Source organism: Piliocolobus tephrosceles, chromosome 6 (genome assembly GCF_002776525.5).
Source record: "Piliocolobus tephrosceles isolate RC106 chromosome 6, ASM277652v3, whole genome shotgun sequence".
Lineage (NCBI taxonomy): Eukaryota > Metazoa > Chordata > Mammalia > Primates > Cercopithecidae > Piliocolobus > Piliocolobus tephrosceles.
Genome location: NC_045439.1, coordinates 82,434,047 through 82,449,283, shown reverse-complemented (window position 1 = coordinate 82,449,283; position 15,237 = coordinate 82,434,047). Strand labels below are relative to the sequence as shown.

General features: G+C 45.1%; 3 non-coding genes across 3 annotated transcripts; 1 reads left to right on the top strand and 2 right to left on the bottom strand.

Moving 5' to 3' along the window:
- Positions 1–1,364: 1,364 nt before the first annotated feature.
- On the bottom strand, positions 1,365–1,436 carry TRNAH-GUG. Its single transcript has one exon. It is a non-coding gene; the product is annotated as a tRNA-His (tRNA).
- Positions 1,437–3,106: 1,670 nt separating this feature from the next.
- On the bottom strand, positions 3,107–3,178 carry TRNAH-GUG. The gene has a single exon. It is a non-coding gene; the product is annotated as a tRNA-His (tRNA).
- A 666-nt stretch (positions 3,179–3,844) lies between these two features.
- Positions 3,845–3,916, top strand: TRNAH-GUG. The gene has a single exon. It is a non-coding gene; the product is annotated as a tRNA-His (tRNA).
- Positions 3,917–15,237: the final 11,321 nt, after the last annotated feature.

The following is a 15,237-nucleotide window of genomic DNA, read 5'->3' as shown; positions in this document are numbered from 1 at the left end:
GGGTGACAGAGCAAGACCTTGTCTCTAAAAAAAAAAGCAAACCTGGCCATTTCACTCATTATGGACTCCATAAGAAACCACGGTTCAAATATTTATGGAGAGACTGTGTGCTTGGAACATAAACATATGTTAAGATCCAGTCCTACCTTCAATGAGCTTGAATTTTGAGTTTTCTAACTGTAGTGGTCTGTGACTTAAAGTTGGATCCCGATAATAAGAGAAGGGGGACATGGGAGTGGAGAGTCTCCAAACGGCCTGCCAAGTCAAGTTCCTCTATCTTACTCCAAATTCAAGATGCTTCCCTGCCCTTCCCACCTGAAATCAAAATAGGGCTGCTTCCTAACAGAGCCCAGGCTCCCATCCAAAGGTTTATATTGGGTATAGTAAAGAGTCCCTTTCCCCTATCTTACCAACACAAACTGTTTCCCCATCTCCCCAGCCTGGAGTCAGGGCCTGGGAAAAAGAGGAACAAGACCAGAAATAGGTAGAGATTCACACCCCTCAGGGTATGTGAACTCTTCCCAGTAAAGGGAGATTGCCTACCAATACAAACCTATCACCTCATGTTCTGTTCACATTCCATCACCTCAGAAAAAAAAAAAAAAAAAAGAGCAGGCAAGCGAGAGCACATTGTTTTTATGTAAAAAGCAAGGAGGAATACATTCACATACGTATATGCATATATAAATATGTGTTCATACAAGGACTGTTGTGGAAAGACATAGTGGAAACTGAAAATAATTGGTGGATAGGGTGAAAAATGAAAAAGAGATGTACTTTTTAGTAGACTTTTGTGCATGTATTCCATATTTAAAAGTAAACGCCCAGAGACTCCGTCTCAAAAACAATTTTTTTTTAAATTAAAAAACCAAAAAACCAAAAATTATCCGGAGAGGTGGTGCACGCCTGTAGTCCCAGCTACTTGGGAGGCTGAGGCAGGATAATCGCTTCAACCCGGGAGGCGGAGGCTGCAGAGAACCAAGATAGCGCCACTGCACTCCAGCCTGGGCGACCGGAGAGATTCTGTCTCAAAAATAAATAAATAAATAAATAAAAATCAATGACTCAATAAAAAATGTACATGAAAAGAAAAAAAATCACAAGGTCATGGGGGAGCTGTTTTGCTGGTGTGGAATGATTCAGAGAACGATATTTGGTAAGAAATGGATTATAACTGCTTGGTCTGAAGCTGCATCAGAGGATTATATGAGAGTTACTGTAGGTGGCGATCTTCGGAGTGGCTCAATTTTCAAAGGAGAGAAAAACATTGGTTCGTTTCAAGAAAGGGAATTATCATTTATATAAAATGTTACAAACAAGTGGGAAAAAAAGCCGAGCCCCTTGCCGTGCCATTGTTCCCACAATGCCGTGACTCGGATTCGAACCGAGGTTGCTGCGGCCACAACGCAGAGTACTAACCACTATACGATCACGGCGAGCTACCGGGGACCCGTAGAATTCTGCTTCTGATTATCTTCTTCAATAGTCATAGGCCTTCCCAGTTTGCGCGTCATGAAATGGCCTACTTCTGAGGCGGGGTTCCAGCCTGTGGCTGAGTCTGATAACGCGCAGGCGCGTTGTACTCCGCCAGTTGCTTTTCTTCCTCTGTTTTGGCCCATTAGCCACGGGCGGTGGTGATGTTGACCTGGGCTCCCTGTGACCGCAGTGGGAGTTTAGGGGAGACGGCGTGAGCATCCAGGAATGGGGCTGGGCGGAACTCAGACTCGCCTTGGGGGATGCCCATTTCCTATGCCCCGGAGACCCTTTCCGCGAACCGTGGAGGGTTCCGGGCCTGCAGGGGGCGCTCCTCACGGGTCCTCCCTCCTGCATCCTCCAGCGGTGACCCAATGCCGCCTCTGTGGAGATTGTGGACGCCCTAGAACCGGGTTCCACGTAGAAAAAAAATCAACAAACGCATCTCCCCATCTTGCCAACACCCACTTCCTTTCAGCCTCTCATACTTCCCTGACCGCCCTGACTCCTCCTTCCTCAATGTCCCCGCTATGCCAGGTGCCCCCCTAGGTTGTGTCCCAGGGTGGCAGCAGGGACTAAGTCCTATTTTAATTATTGTCACCAGTGCTCTCGCCCCCACGGCGCCTAGAACCGGCCGAGTACACAGCAGGCACTGGCTATTTGCTAAACTCAGAACGTACCATTGGTATTTAACAAGCGAATTCCAGAGAGACCATCTGCCTCTCCAGTGTCACCCGCTCCCGTCAATCTTCCCTGTGCAGAGCCGCCGGAGGGATCTTGCTAAACACGGTTTAAATATTTTTCACTCCGGCCCTCCTCACCCTCACCCCTGGACGGCAGAAACTTTGTCTGCCTTTTCCAGCTCATCTCTTGGCCCTCCTTCAGGGTCGTTCCCCACTCCTCAATTGCACTCATTCACTCAACACGTCCTTGAGAAGCGCCAACTACCTGTCAGGCATTGTTGGGGTGGGGACTTAAAAAGAAGACACAAGACTTATAAAGAGGAATTAAGACCTTTCCTTTTTGGTGAAACCCCGTCTTTACTAAAAATACAAAAAAATTAGCCGGGCATGGTGGCGGATGCCTGTAGTCCCAGCTACTCGTGAAGCTGAGGCAGGAGAATCGCTTGAACCCAGGAGGCGGAGGTTGCAGTGAGCCAAGATCGAGCCACTACACTCCAGCCTGGCTGACAGAGCAAGGCTCCATCTCAAAAAAGAAAAAAGAAAAGAAAAAAAAACGTTTTTCCTTTTCAAGACTCCTTTTATCCTGGCTGCCTGACACATTCTCATTGTGCCTTTAAGAGCTACTTTGATCCTCACTTCCTTTGCTAAGCCTTCTTTTCCTATCATTAGGAATCTGCTACCAGGGCTTCCGTGGAAATTTACACATACGTCTATAACACTCTTTAGACTGGTGAGTGCTCTGTGCTTTGTCTTCAAGAACGCGCCCAGGCTCAGAGGAACCAGAAGCCTATATCTTTCCAAAGTCCAATTTAGCCAGAGCCAGCGTAAACGTCGCTCTCAAATGTCACAATGGGATCGGGGTCCATTTTCCACAATGTTGTGAACTCAGGATTAAAAAACGGATTTGTACAATAAAACGTAGCCCCCTTGCCGTGCCATTGTCCTCACAATGCCGTGACTCGGATTCGAACCGAGGTTGCTGCGGCCACAACGCAGAGTACTAACCACTATACGATCACGGCGAGCTACTGGGGACACGGGGCCTCGGCTTGTCGCCTGAACTCTTCTCTGTTGAAAGCCCCGCCCCCTTGCAATGTCATTGATTTGTCACTGTTTGTTCTCGCCTATCTCCACCCTCGCAGCCATCGGAGGGCACGCAGGCGCATTAATCTCTACTCGCCCGATTTTGGTCCACACTTGCCTCCGGACCAGACACCCCGTTTCTCCATCGTGGAGGCTGCTCTCGGGGTTCCCCTTATCCCGCGCCTCAAGGAAGTTTTGTGGTGGTGGGTCAGAACTGATTTTCCTTGTTGTAAAATTTAAGAGACAGCTCCAGTCCCAGCTAAAGTCGTTCAGTTAGCATGACAGCCAGGGCATGGTGAGCATCAGAGAGACTTTGGGTCAGCATTCGGGCGTTCCCCAGGGGCTTCACAACATTGCAGGCCCGGACTCATAGGAATCCTTTGGTTGCAAAGCGCTTTCATGTCCCTTCTTTTGCGGTCCGTGTGTACAACCAAGAGGAGACTCCGGGCTAGGGAGTCCACAGCGCTCCCGGCTGCTGTTGCGGGTGAAAGTGGGTGCCAGAGGAACCTGGTAGATAATGGAAGCTTAGGAAAGCTGGAATGGCCGCCATCTAGACGAGAAGGGCAACACTGGGTCACCTGCTCGTCGTGGCGTCCCGGTAGCTCGCCGTGATCGTATAGTGGTTAGTACTCTGCGTTGTGGCCGCAGCAACCTCGGTTCGAATCCGAGTCACGGCATTGTGGGAACAATGGCATGGCAAGGGCGTCTTTTTGGACTGAGAAAGCCACGTTCTTCTGGGAAGCTAACTCTAAAAGCTGCTACTTGCCATAAGGCCAGAGCTGAAATTATATGGACAATTAAGTGTGCACAAAAAGTTCCGTGGACACTCTGGGGCTTTCCTTTCTGTTTTTAATTTTTCATCTGCTAGTGAATCAGTCATCCCCCACCTTCCCCAATATGTGATTGTTTTCTTTTTGTGTAGCTTCTGTGTGGTACTCCTTATTTTATCCTTATGAATGATCAAATCATATGTTGGGTCCTCTAAAAAAACCTCATGCTAGCTAAAACCTCAATACTTTGGGAACAAACGGGTGACAGGAACAATGTGCAAGCATTAATTAAGGGTTAGAAGAATGCAGATTAGACCGTACGCTGAACCATTCTTGCTTCAGATCCCATGACAAGTGAAAAATATGACTGCACTAGAGGTGCTGGTTCCTGTAGCCACTGTGAGGGGTGCTAATGAGAGGTTTGTGGCCTCCATCTCCACAGTCTCCTAGGTGAGAGGGGGTTTTCTCCTGGAGGGTTTTCCCCTAACCTACCTCAAGTTTAAGCACATTTTCTTTGCTTGTTTTATGTGGACCTAAAAAACCCAAACTCAACAAATTCAGGTCTGTCATTTGGCATTAGGCAAAATGGATCTGAGTTTTGGATTTGACTTTCAGGCAGCTGGTGGCAGCTATGTCACTGTCAAGGAGGGAATGAGAGGGGACTGAGGAATGAGCCTCTCCAGCTCCTCTCAGCTATCCTGAGGGTGGCAAGGCAAATCCGAGATCATTCCCGGGAGAGATAGACATTGCAATGGGGTTGCGCCCTCTCTACCCACAATCAATCAGTAAAGAATGACTGAACAGCACCTAAAAGCAAGGCACTGGCCTCACGCCTGTAATCCTAGCACTTTGGGAGGCCGAGGCGGGCGGATCTCTTGAGCTCAGGAGTTCGAGACCAGCCTGGGCAACATGGCGAAACCCTGTCTCTACCCAAAATACAAAAATTAGGGCATGGTGGCGCGTGCCTGTAGTCCCAACTACCTGGGAGGCTGAGGTGGGAGGCTTGCTTGAACCCAAGAGGCAGAGATTGCAGTGAGCTGAGATCACACCACTGCATTCCAGCCTGGGCAACAGAACAAGACCCTGTCTCAATAATAATAATAATAATAATAATAATAATAATAATAATAATAATAATAAAAAAGACAAGGCACTGCTGGGGGGCTGTAATCTCCTCAGGTCTCCAGTCTCCCAGTTCCCTACATTTGGTGGGTTTAATGACGCACAACAGGACGGCTCAGACCACGAGAGTGTTCTGTGCAAAATAGAATGGGGAAAGGTGAGCCTGAGAACTTGCCAAGCTTTGGATGACTGATTCAAGAGTTATATGTCTAGAAAATCAACATCGTCAACAACAAAAAAAGAACTGGCCAACAGGAAGGTGGTGGCTTACATTCCTCCAGCCCCTCACCAAATAACTACCTTGACAGATTTCAATCTGTGAACTGGAATAAGGTGTCAAGGTGGGATTCCAGGAAAGGCTCTGGCTTTTCCCCTGAAGACCTGCCCCCACTGCCCTGCTGAGGTGCTTGGGTAGGCAATGAACTGCTCCCACACCCTGAGGAGAAAGTCAGGAGTAGCCACTCTCTAAGAGTACTACAAGGAAAAAGTATCAACCAAGAGGCTAGGCATGGTGGTTCATGCCTGTAATCCCAGCACTTTGGGAGGCCAAGGTGGGAGGATTGCTTGAGCTCTGGAGTTTGAGAGCAGCCTGGACAACATGGTGAGACCCTGTCTCTACAAAAAATTCAAAAATTAGCCAGGTGTGGTGGCGTGTACCTGTAGTCCCAGCTACTCAGGAGGCTGAGGTGGGAGGATTGCTTGAGCCTGGGAGGTGGAGATTGCAGTGAGCCATGATCATGCCACTGAACTCCAGCCTGGGCAACAGAATAAGACCCTGTCTCAAAAAAAAAAAAAAGAGTCAATTAATAAAACAAAAATCACAAACTTTCACCATCTGAGATAACCTGCTAGCCATCCATGTCTGAAGTCAGGAATGCTGAAGAAAGCTGAACTGAAAATGTTGTATTGTGACCTAGTTGCAGGAAGAGTGACACCAGGGGAGGGTGCTCTCCTGCACTTCGGACTAATGGCCTTTTTGGCAGCTACACAGTAGTGCAGGAGATGGGCACATCCGGTTCTCAACATTTCATAACACCGTCTTTTGAGGTCAGTCAATTTTCCTTACAAAACAGACTTTGATAATGACTTCCCTACAGGAAAAAGCATTGCTTTGAACAAGCTTATTGGCACTGTTCTCCTAACTGTGGGTGTTTTGGTTTAGACTCTTAAGAGTCTGGTTAGCATAATTAATTTCCCTTATGCCTACTTATCTCTAGGTACACCGACAAAATGGAGTGTCTGGGCTGGCAAAGCCAAGAGCTGGAGGCCCTGGCCTGGAATGACCTCATCAAGACCCTGCTGCCCTGGGACACTCTCTCTGAGCAATCAGTCAGCACCCCCTTCCTGTTGGTCTCTTGCTTTTAAAATTGTTTTATGATTTCTGATTTTGGGAATGTAATCTTTCCTCTTGTCACTTCCAGCTTGAGGTTGGAACTCTTTTCTAGGTCTCAGTGCCCGGAAAGAGGTAGGCAGTATAAGAGCACCCTGTTCACACATTCCAGCTCCAGTTGTTCCCATCTTGGTTGGATTTGTGAATTTCTGCAGGTTTCCAACCTCTAAGTCACTTTGACTTTTTTTCCCTGCCATCTGAGAGACCCTGAGGTACAGTAGTTGACAGTACTAGACTAGTCCTAACTCTAATTAAGGGGTAGCCTAAATTGGGCACGGTGGCTCACGCCTGTCATCCCAGCACTTTGGGTGGAAGGATTGCTTGAGCGCAGGAGTTCAAGACCAGACTAGACAGTATAGTGAGACTTTGTCTTTGTTGGGGGAGCTAGCATAGCTTAGAAATGAAGCCTCTAGCCCCCGAAAGTAGGCTGCTTAAGATTTGAATCCCAACTCATCCACTTACTAACTGGGTGACCCTGCGGGATCAACATGTCTCCATGCCTCAGTTTCCTCATTTGTAAAATGATTGTAAAATGATTTCTCATTTGTAAAAGGATTATTATGAAGATTAAATGAATGAGTATTTGTAAAGCAATAGTGCCTGGCACTTACTAAGCCCTACTGAAGTTTTGCTTAAATAATACAGCAGATAGGACTATAACATAATGAAATCAACTCCTTAAAAATGAGCACCCTGGAACATAAACATCCAAATGAGTATTGTGTTTCAAATCAGGCATTCCACTTTCTCCAAACAGCTGCCCAAAATATTTTTGGAATTCTTATTTGGAGATTATTTTCAGGGTTAATTTATAAGCCATATGAGTATATCCACCTCAATATTTATAATCACATTCTATTTTGAAATAACTTTTGACTGCTTTTAAAGCCACCTTCAAAGAGAAAAATGTCACCACTGAGTCTTTTAAGATGCAAATATTTCAATGACAATGCCAGAAATGTTTTATAAGTAACATTCCAGCAAAAGAAAAACAATTTTTTTTTTTTTGGTAGGAGTGCGTAGACTTCAAAGGGCAAACCTTACAAGGGACAACAGTAATTTACAAGCTTCAGATTGTCTGCTTAAACCATCAACCCCACGGCTTCCTGGTTATACTTTCTGGTTATACCTTGTATATCTGGGAGCTGCCAGCCCCCACGGGGGCACAGTGTCGAGCAGCTGCAGTAGCAGCCATATGCCACTGGACCAGCAGGCTGTGGTCCTGGAAGTCTTGTGCAAAATTCAGAATCTTGATCCACAACTCAGAATTACCCAGTGAAAGTCTTCATTTTCAATAAGGTCCTCTCCAAGTGATTCATCTGCACAGGAAAGTTTGAGAAGTGCTGCTCCAGCCTAAAGCTCTAATGGAATCCTTCATTGTTCATCTTGTGAGTACTTGGGCTACTAGAAGGGACCTGCCTAAATCTACTGAGCCTCATCAATGGGGGTGTCATTGAGGTTTTCACAGTAAGGAGAGGGTGATCTGGGAGGGGGTCATCAAAGGGCCCATGTTTAGGGCCATCTAGGGAGGAGGCAGCACATCTGGATTTCCACTAGGAGGCGCTGTGCCCCAGGAAGTAGTTATGAAAAGCTGAGGCTGGAAAAGACTCATTTAATTTGCAACATACCACTTCTAACTTAACTGAGCCTGTTCCACAGGGATTCTCTGGATATTCAGGACTCAAATTTCATCCATCTACTTATCCATCCATCCATCCATCCATCCAGCCAGCCAGCCAGCCACTCATTCATCATTCATTCATTCATTCTTCCCATAAACTAGCATCTTTTAGTTCTTAAGTCATGGGGAGCTGCAAAGCTGTATAAGATACTTCTTGTCCAGGGTAGTTTATTTCTGAGCTGAGTTTGTCAACTGAGATTTGCCCCTCATCCAAAGTCAAGTGACTAGCACAGACTGTTCAATATGCATTAGTTGGTCTCTTGCTTTTAGGTACTTCTCTCCATATCCACAAAAAGAAACTGTGGGGAGACATCGTGCAGGACTTTATTCCTGTCAAGAGACCTGAAACTAATTCCTGAGCCAGGAAGAATGCAGGAGCTGCCTTGCAGAAGCAAAAGTCTAAATCAATGGCTTCCAAACATTTTAGAACTGATAAACTAGGACAAACTTTTCACCATTGAATGAAAAAATGAGGTCAATGTGGTAAGCTTTTGAAATGCTAAATACATTTAATTCAAAGGACTGTCCTCTAGACTGAGACAAGGCCCTTCTTATTTTTGAGGTATTAAAGTGACTTTTATAAAACTATGGAGAAAGTAGGTGATTGTTTGTTTGTTTGTTTGTTTGTTTTTTAGATGGAGTCTTGCTCTTGGCTCACTGCAACCTCTGCCTCCCAGGTTCAAACAATTCTCCTGCCTCAGCCTCCCGAGTAGCTGGGATTATAGGCATGTGCCACCACACCCAGCTCATTTTTGTATTTTGAGTAGGGATGGGGTTTCGCCTTTTTGGCCAGGCTACTCTCGAACTCCTGATCTCAGGTGATCCACCTGCCTCAGCCTCCCAAAGTGTTGGGATTACAGGCGTGAGCCACTGCGCCCAGCCAGTGACAGTTTTTAAAAAACATCTTTTCTGGGAAACGTTTTAAATTGGCAATGTTGGTCTCCAAAATTAGTTTTGAGTTACTGGTCAGTAAAATCTGCAAATACAAATACTAATGCAAATGCTACAGAGCCCAGAGAGCAGAAGAGTCAGGCTGAGCAGAAATGGTCCTGGGTGAGTAGGGGGTCTGAGGAGGCATGCTCAGAGGGAGATGTGTTCCTGTGCTGTTGGGCAATGGTCCATGCTGACGCCTATCCTCCCGCCCAACAAGCAGTAGTGCCTAGTACAATCTGTGCTCGGCCTTGGACATATGAATTAAATAAGACCCATTCTTACTCTGGGATCATTTTAGTTCGGGGTTTATCAGATGAGTGAAGAACTAATTACAACCATGCCAGACATATATACAAAGTGTATTGGAGCTTAGATCATTGATTCTACCAGGATACAACATTTGATCTGAGTTCCAAGACATGCATAGTACTTTTCCTGGAAAAGAAAGGGAAAGGATATTCTACAGCTACTCCGGAGGCTGAGGCAGGAGAATCACTTAAGGACGGGAGGCGGAGGTTGTAGTGAGCTGAGATCGCTCCACTGCACTCCAGCCTGGGTGAGAGAATGAGACTCTGTCTCAAAAAAAAAAAAAAAAAAAAGCGAAGAGGGGAAGGGCAGAAGTAAAAGCAAGGAAGTATGAATGTACAGATAGCATAGGAAAAGACAAGTTGTAGCTACAACATTAGATATGGAAGGGAGGGAGGTCAGGGAGGGCAGATCACATGAGGCCAGGAGTTCAAGACTAGCCTGGCCAATACGGCGAAACCCCATCTCTACTAAAAATACAAAAATTAGCTGGGAGCAATGGCACATGCCTGTAATCCCCCCTTAAACAAGCCAACAAAGAAACAACAAAGATATGAAGGAGAGAGTGGAGGGTGAGAGAGGGTGGAGCCAAATCGTGATGAATCTCTTACCCTTATTGAGTCAGGCCTTTTTCCTGGAGGCTGATGACATTGCTTTGGGGATCCATTGACAGCCATAGCCTTGTTCTCCAAACTAATACACCTATGATAAAATATCAGGAATTCACAAATTTCCTGAAGGCTGTCCATAGGCTTTGTATCAGGCATTGCGGTGAGGGGTCATTTAAGTTCCCATTTTTAAGCAGAAGAGAGACATAGTCATACCTGTGTTTTAGAAATGTTAGGTGTAAATGGAAAATTATATCCTGATAAAAGTCTTTATTCAGGAGAGACAGAAGAGAATTTCTGCTCCTTGGACTATTAGTTGATGTTGGAGTTTAGGGACTTAATACTCATCTAGGGATGGACGAGGGACTCTTCCCTCAAATCACACCCATTAGATGTTTTCTCTTTAGTGTGGAGGTACAGGGGATGAACACGTTGGATGAAAAAAAAATGGATATGAGGCTTGAGTGTGTCATCCAGAAGATCACCAGGATGGCTAGATAGTAGAAAGGAGAGCTATATTGGTGATATCAGTTTGCAGCTGGGAAGAGAAAGTCTCCAACCTGGGCCAATGGAGCTCTTTCTTCTTCTTCTTCTGCTTCTTCTTCTCCTTCTCCTCCTCCTCCTCCTCCACCTCCTCCTCCTCCTCCTCCCCCTCCTTCTCCTCCTCCTCCTCCTCCTCCTTCTCCTCCTCCTTCTCCTTCTTCTTCTTCTTCTTCTTTTTTTGAGACAGTATTTCATTCTGTCGCCCAGGCTGGAGTGCAGTGGTGTGATCACAGCTAACTGCAGCCTTGAATTCCTGGGCTCAAGCCATCCTCCCATCACAGCCTCCCAAGTAGCTGGGACCACAGGCACATACCATCACACTTAGCTAATTTTTGTATTTTTTTGTAGAGACAGGGTTTCACCATGTTACCCAGTCTGGTCGTGAACTTCTGTGCTCAAGCGATCCACCCACCTCAGCCTCCCAAAGGGCTGGGATTACAGGTGTGAGCCACCTCACACAGCCTGCTCTTTCTTCAAGGAGGGGAAGGACAGGTTGGGTTTTATGCTTCACAGAGTTTGTGTTATACATATTCAGCAAATTTGGGGAAAAGCCATACATATTTATGAGGGGAACTGAGTGTATGTGCAATGAGTAAACATGTATGTAACATACATGCCGCGTTTACTTTGGGGTAAGGTTTTGGCATTAAAATGAGGTGGGATTGGCTCCACATCAAAAGGTGAACTATAGGACACAAAGGCAATTTGTGCACAGCCTCTGTAAACTGTCTGAAACTGGCTTAAGGTCTGCAATAGCTTCTGAGAAAAGAATATTTGTAAGGCTGGTCCTCTGTCTAATCAGACTGCTGTCTGGGTTTTAAATCAGAGTTCATAGCTCCTATTGTTAGGGACCTTAGCCACAGGAATTTAGCAATTTGCTATGCCAGCTTGAACCTTGGACCCATAGATAAGTTACTTCCCTTAACCTTTGGATCTATCTTACTTGATAAAGGGGCATCTATTTTGGTCTCTCAGATCAAAAGAGGAAGATCTAATATCAAGTATATAATGTTTTCTAGAGTCAATGTAGCCAAAACAGCATGAAAAGAGACATATCCATGTTATACTGATATCATTGTTAGTTTTGAGCATTTGACATGATGGTACAATGTGCAAATTTCAAATGTAATTTTAAGTTAAAAGGGAGCGATACATACAAAAATTGCAACAATCTGACTTGAATTTTTTTTATTTCCAAACTTTCTTCTAAATTTCAGTTAGGCTGGCCACGGTGTCTCATGCCTGTAATCCCAGCACTTTAGGAGGCCGAGGTAGGCAGATCACTTGAGGTCTGGAATTCAAGACCAGCCTGGCCAGCATGGTGAAACCCTGTCCCTACTACAAATACAAAAATTAGCCAGGCGTGGTGGCACGCACCTGTAATCCCAGCTACTCAGGAAACTGAGGCAGGAGAATCGCTTGAACCCAGTGGGTAGAGGTTGCAGTGAGCCGAGATTGCACCATTGCACTCCAGCCTGGGCAACAGAGAAAGACTGCGTCTCAAAAATAAAAATAAAAATAAATAAATTTCAAAAAGTCTAACTGTTTCTGTGTCATGACTACTCTGGTTGACTGGCCTCGTCCTGAGTCTAGATACATTATTTTTAATCATATAATCAAAGCTGCAAATAACTTCTTTTTCCTTTAATTCTCTTTGGCCAAATGCTCCAAGAAGACTCACAGTGATTCACAAGTTCATATGTTCACAAATTCTCTGATACTCCTCCCTTCAAGAAGTAGAGCTTAGTCAGGCTTGATGGCACAAGGCTATAGTCCAGCCACTTGGGAGGTTGAAGTGGGAGGGTCACCTGAGCCCAGGAGTTTGAAGCTACAGTGCACTATGATCATTCCTGTGAATAGCCACTGCACTCCAACCTGGACAACATAGCTAGACCCCATCTCTAAAAAAAATTGTTTTTAAAGAAGTAGAGGCCGTGCGTGGTGGCTCACACCTGCAATCCCAGCACTTTGGAAGGCCCAGGTGGGTGGATCACTTGAGATCAGGAGTTCGAGACAAGCCTGACCGACATGGTGAAACCCCGTTTCTACTAAAATACAAAAAAAAAAAAAAAAATTAGCAAGGCATCATGGCGCATGCCTGTAATCCCAGCTACTCAGGAGGCTGAGGCAGGAGAATTGTTTGAACCCAGGAGGCAGAGGTTGCGGTGAGCCGAGATCACACCACTGCACTCCAGCCTGGGCAACAAAGCAAAACTTTGTCTTAAAAAAAAAAAGTGAGATAATCAGATAATCAATGTCTGTCTTTTAAAGCTGCTAAGTTTTCAGGTAATTTGTTACACTGTGATAAGTAACTAATACAGATTTTGTTACCTAGAAGTGGGGGCACTGCCATAACCAAAACCTAAAATGTGAAAGTGGCTTTGGAATTGGGAAGCCTTGGAGGAAAGTGTTAGTGCAAAGTCTGAATACCTTGAAGAAGCCTCAGGCCCTTGAGGAGATTGTGAGAGCACAAAGGAGGAAAGTGAGGAAAACCTTGCTGTCAATTGGAGGAAATGGGGCATTATTACAGAGCAGCAAAAAGTTTAGCAACACTGTCACCTGGGCTAATGTAGAAAGTAAAAATGTACCAAATGAACCGCATGATCTAGCAAAAAGATTTCCAGGCAACCTGTTGAAAGCATCTCCTGGTTTCTTCTTATTGTTCATAGTAAAATGCAAGAGGAGAGAGATAAGTCAAGAACTATTCAACATGAAGGACACGAAGGAACCAGAACATGAGGGGTCTGAAAACTTTCAGCCTCTCTAACTGGCTAAATGTAAGACATAGATTCAGTTTTGGGGGTTTTGTTTTTGTTTTTGTTTTTTTAGAGACAGGGCGTCGCTCTGAGGTCCAGGCTGGAGTGCAGTGGAATGATCATAACTCACTGTAGCCTCAAACTCCTGGACTGAAGCAATCCTCCTGCCTTGGCCTCCTGAAGCTCTGGGGTTATAGGCATGAGCCACCGTGCCTGGCCAAGAAGTGAATTCTGAGCAAAGATCAAATCTAGGGCACTACTGGGAAAACATGGTCTAAAGACAAAGTAAAATTCTTTGTCACAATGATCCAAGGTAGAGCCTCAGAGTACCATTCAGTAAGACAAAAGGCCCTGTAAAGATTTTAAGGGTATGCTTTATAGATACTCTCCATTAAACAGTGGCGCTTTTCAAAAGCTTAAGAGCACTGCACCTCAGCAGAAGCCCAATATTGAGAAGGCCTTATTGCAGAGAGGTTTGTGGCTGCTGTCTTAGACTTACGGAATGAACCGCAAAAAGATTCACAGGATCCACAAAAAGATTCACAGATCCACAACATTTTAGAATCATATTGGCAGAAACAGCTTAGAATGAAAGGGACAAAGACTACATGAATGAAGAGACTTTTGAATTCCCAAAATTCCACCTGCTGTAATCAGACAGAAAACTCCACAGCTGAAAAACATGAGTTATCTCTCATGGAAAAGGAAGGATGACTTAGCAGAACCAAGAGCTCCAAGGTAGGGACCAAGAGTCATGGGGATGAGTAGGAATGAATCCTAATAAAAGAATCTCCGAACTTTGCCTAGCTGGGTCTCAGAACCACCATGGACCAGTCCTAGTTTTCCCCTTTTTGCACAGGAGTGTTTCTAGTGTTTATCGTATGCCCGTCCCACCACCGTGTGGTGTGTGTGGGTGTCTGTGTATGCTGGGGAAGATAATTTAGTTCCAGTTCACAGGTGTTCAGATTGCAAGAAGCCGTCTTTAAGGAAATACACCTGAAAAGCATTGTCTGCCTCTGGACCTGGTTTATATGCTGTGACTCTGGATTTTGAACTGATACTGAAATAAGAAGAGACTTTTGGGACCCTTAGGAAAGGAGTGAATATATATTGTGTAGAAAATTACAAATAATTTGTGGCCAGATGGTGGTTTAAAAATATATCCACAAATTCCTTGATACTTTTCCAAGTATCTTCTTCAAGATATAGAGCTTAATTTCTCCCCATTAGAGAGAAATTTGGATTTAGTGACCTTTCTAACAAATAGAATATGGCCGATGTGACAGTGTGTCACTTTCCAAGTGAGGTCATACAAGGCATTGCACCTTTCTTCTTGCTGTCTCTGTTGGGTCACTAAAGCCAGCTGCCATGATGTGAGGACACTCGAGCAGCCCTGTGGACAGAGTGGAGGCTTCTTGACAACAAACATCTAAGTTTGATAACTTTCATTTAAGCCTATGACTTTTATTTTTGAGATGGAGTTTCACTCTTGTTGCTCAGGCCGGAATGCAATGGCATGATCTCGGCTGACTGCAACCTCCGCTTTCCAGGTTCAAGCGATTCTCCTGCTTCAGCCTCCCAAGTAGCTGGAATTACAGGCATGTACCACCACGCCTAGCTAATTTTGTATTTTTAGCAGAGAAGGGGTTTCTCCGTGTTGGTCAGGCTGATCTCGAACTCCCAACCTCAGGTGATCCACCTGCCTCGGCCTCCCAAAGTGCTGGGATTACAGGCATGAGCCACCATGCCCAACCCTCCTATGATCCATTTTGAGTTAATTTTTGTATATTCTGTAAGTTAAGAGGTAAGATTTTTTAATTGTTTAAAAATACACTGCTATTCAATTGTTCAAGCACTTTTTGTTGAAAAGATCATTCATTCCCCATTTT